Source organism: Adiantum capillus-veneris, chromosome 30 (assembly GCF_014529385.1).
Source record: "Adiantum capillus-veneris isolate H3 chromosome 30, ASM1452938v2, whole genome shotgun sequence".
In the NCBI taxonomy this organism is placed as follows: Eukaryota; Viridiplantae; Streptophyta; class Polypodiopsida; order Polypodiales; family Pteridaceae; genus Adiantum; species Adiantum capillus-veneris.
In genome coordinates this window covers 53,536,982-53,540,311 of record NC_140960.1, presented here as the reverse complement: position 1 = coordinate 53,540,311, position 3,330 = coordinate 53,536,982, and the positions used below count along the sequence as shown (strand labels likewise).

General features: G+C 40.5%; 1 pseudogene; it reads right to left on the bottom strand.

Annotated features, from left to right (window-relative positions):
• Window positions 1-2,174: 2,174 nt before the first annotated feature.
• On the bottom strand, window positions 2,175-2,984 carry LOC147417968 (uncharacterized; annotated as a pseudogene).
• Window positions 2,985-3,330: the final 346 nt, after the last annotated feature.

The window sequence follows — 3,330 nt, the reverse complement described above, 5'->3', positions numbered from 1 at the left end:
TTAGTAGCCAAAGGTAGGTAGAAGCAAGTGAAAGGCATAGGAGTATCATACTACTACCATGGCATAAAATTTCATAATTAGAGGCCATGTGAAAATACAAGCGTGTTAAAAAAGGGAGCTTTTCACTTAGAGCTTTTGCAAAATTATAGAGCTTGACTAGCAATCTCATCATTATATTTTTTTGCATTTGTCAATGTCTTGCATGCAAAATTACCTATGCCATCAAAACAAAAAAAGAAAAGTTGCTCACATTTGGATAAAAGCCCTTGATCCACAATCATTAAAAGTAGCTCAAACCTACTTACATGTGTCTGTGTTAAGCATACCTTAGATTCTGCTTGAAAAAGTGCATCACATTTGGGATGCATGCAAACCAAAGCATTGCAATGAACATCCCCAATTAACATTCTCATCCCTTTTTCTTTAGACAATTTCAATGTTTTGCATATTGTTGCATGCCAAAATTGTAGACAAGAATCTTGACGAGCACATTATATGATTTCATCAATACAACACACTTTGCATACATGTCAAACAAGCATGATAGTATATACCAAGAGCGTATGACTAAAAATTTGATCATGACTTTTTTTGCCCATGTGCAAAATGTTACATGCCTTGAACATGCAAAAATAGGTGATCATGTCTGGAGAGAGGCGCTTGCTTTGGAGCGGATGAAAACAACTCAGGCCTTAGTCCTGGCCACCTCAGACATACCCTGCACTAAGTGCAACTTCAAGAGATAACATCTCGAGCATGAAGTTTGTCAACCACTTGTGCTGAGGTAAATATACCACATACTACTATGTTTTCTTTTGATGGTGCAAGCATCGACTCCTACTGTCATGGCTGGGTGGGAGCAGTAACCAAATTTGAAATCCTCTCAATATTTTGGTGTGTCAAATAGACGTAGGTATCATGAGGAGTAAGCGCCTCTTTTTATTGATATGTACAAAGAGACGAGTCAAAGAGTTTTTGTTTTATCATGCACCATGCTACTTAGCGGTTAAGAGGGAGAACCAGCACCCCGGTTAGTGCGGGTAATGGTTGAGGGGCTAGGACATATCCATACTTGCAGTTCCATGTGGGCATCATTATTTGCGGTAGTATCTTGAGTGAGTGTAGCATAGTCCCCATCCTCCGCAAAAGTTCCTCATGCTTTCCACCTCGCAACTTGGCCCTTGTGGAAGATTGTGATGGGGCAAGCATAACGAATGGTGGACAGACATTGGGCAACAATGAGCGTCATGCGTCACTGCTTGGTCGAGGGCAGTATGCACCACACCCTTTGATTCTACATCGAGAGCATTAGTGGCCTCATTCAAGAGTAAGATAGGTAAATCTTTAAAGAGGTCAACGTTCTCCCACAAGTCAACCAGACTTCCCAGAAATTTTCCACATAAGATAGCCTACATATGAAACTTCAAAGCCTACATAGTACACCACCATGTTTAAATCTCTATGGCTAGGATCAAGCTCATCCATCGGTGGAGCGTTGGGTGTGGCTAACTTAGAGCTGGGAGACATTGGCTGCCTATACAGGTGTGGGTGCATGACTCCTCCGTGCTAGAATCAACTACCATAGATATGTCGTTCTCCATTGAATCATGATGAGAGCTAGCTGGCGTGATTACATTCAATGCTAGATTAGGATGGAAATACTCCTCGGCGGTTTCAAATTCAGGCACAGGATTACCACATTCAAAAGAAGGTGGGCCTTTCTCAAAGTCAAAATGACTTGCATGACCATTGACTAGTGAAACCATTGTACAAATTTTGAGACAGAACTATATATGGGATCCGTATGCTTGCATGCGATATTGATAATTCCTATAAAAGCCATGGTGAACTTTGTTAGTTTACATGCACTATGCACTTGCAAGCATCGTAAAGTGAAGCTCTAATTATTATGTCTTGCCATGCAATAAATAGATTGATACAAAAGGCGCAAAGGACGTCCAGAAGAGTGTTCTAGTGGAAGGAGAGGAAGACAGATTATAAGCAGAGAAAACAAAAACCATCATTTTTACAAAGTAAATAAGCCTTTGCATGTATACTGTATAGTTAATGGTCCTCTTACAATAGGCAAAGGCTACATTGATCGACACCATCCTATGTTAGCTATGTTAAAAACTTAATCACTCATCAAAATTGCCACCACCTGGTTGTCAATGCTACGATCCCAAACTTGCCTTATCGATGCTTTTAGTTACAATAATCTTTACACATGCGTTCTCGTTCTGTTCTCGTCATCATCGACCCTTAATGATCCTTCAAAGTAATTAACGTCAGAGTGCTTTCTTACTATCCTTTCTCTTTTGTAATATTGCTCAAAGAATTCTTGATTTGCCTTCTCTAATTCCTTCCAAACTGCAAGCTTAAACATAGTATAGCATGGATTAAGACAGAAGAAAATAATCAAAGTCCAGTTGTCAGCAATGTTTATATGTAAACCTTAATTAGGTAGCTGTGATTAAATGTATTAGTTTGATTGAATCAATTAGATGATTGCGATTGACTAGCAAGGGATTCACACCTATGCGGGTGACGATGGGATCAATTCTGGCATGCTGGAAGAGCGCTTTGACGCATTCTTCTTTGTCTAGACAAAGAGCGAGGCAGCGTTCTATGAAGTGATGCACCTGCAATTCAGAGGAGCGAGCTTGCATGTGTAATTAATGACGTTATCTAGCAGACCTATATATGTCTGTTGGTTGATAATTAAAACCTTAATTGACTTAATAATCAAGCTCTAGCACATATTTGTAGCTAAAGGAATAGAGCATAAATAAATGATTACAGGCATGCACGCTCATGGCCTTCCTAATGAAAGATTGCAAAGCCTCATCCATCACATTTTTTGTTCCTGTGCTTGAATTCGTTGATGATGATGCGGTGTCGGTGCTAGCTGCACAACAGCTTAATGCACTGGCGGCTGAGGTACTTGACGAGGAGAATGACCTGCATGAAGCTACTGATCTCATGATGTTGTTGCTCGCTCGCAAAGACAGGAAAAGACAGTGGCAGAGTCTATAGAGCAGAAGACGTGCCGCACTTATACTAGTAGTTCAGAGCATTGTAGGATGATTACGGTGACAGTAGAGTCTAGACATGCCCTAGACATGTACACATAGTGCTGAAACACCACTCCAGTCTCCAGAGTTACACACTCATGGCGGCCGGACAGTGTCGACAGTAGTGTCAGGATACCAGTACTATATTAAGCCACGCGCTTATATTAGTACGAGCACAGGCCCAAAGTATAGTACAATGTCCTGTTTGCAGAGAAATTGAATTACTTTGATTAGCCTATAGTTAAAGAAGCTATTG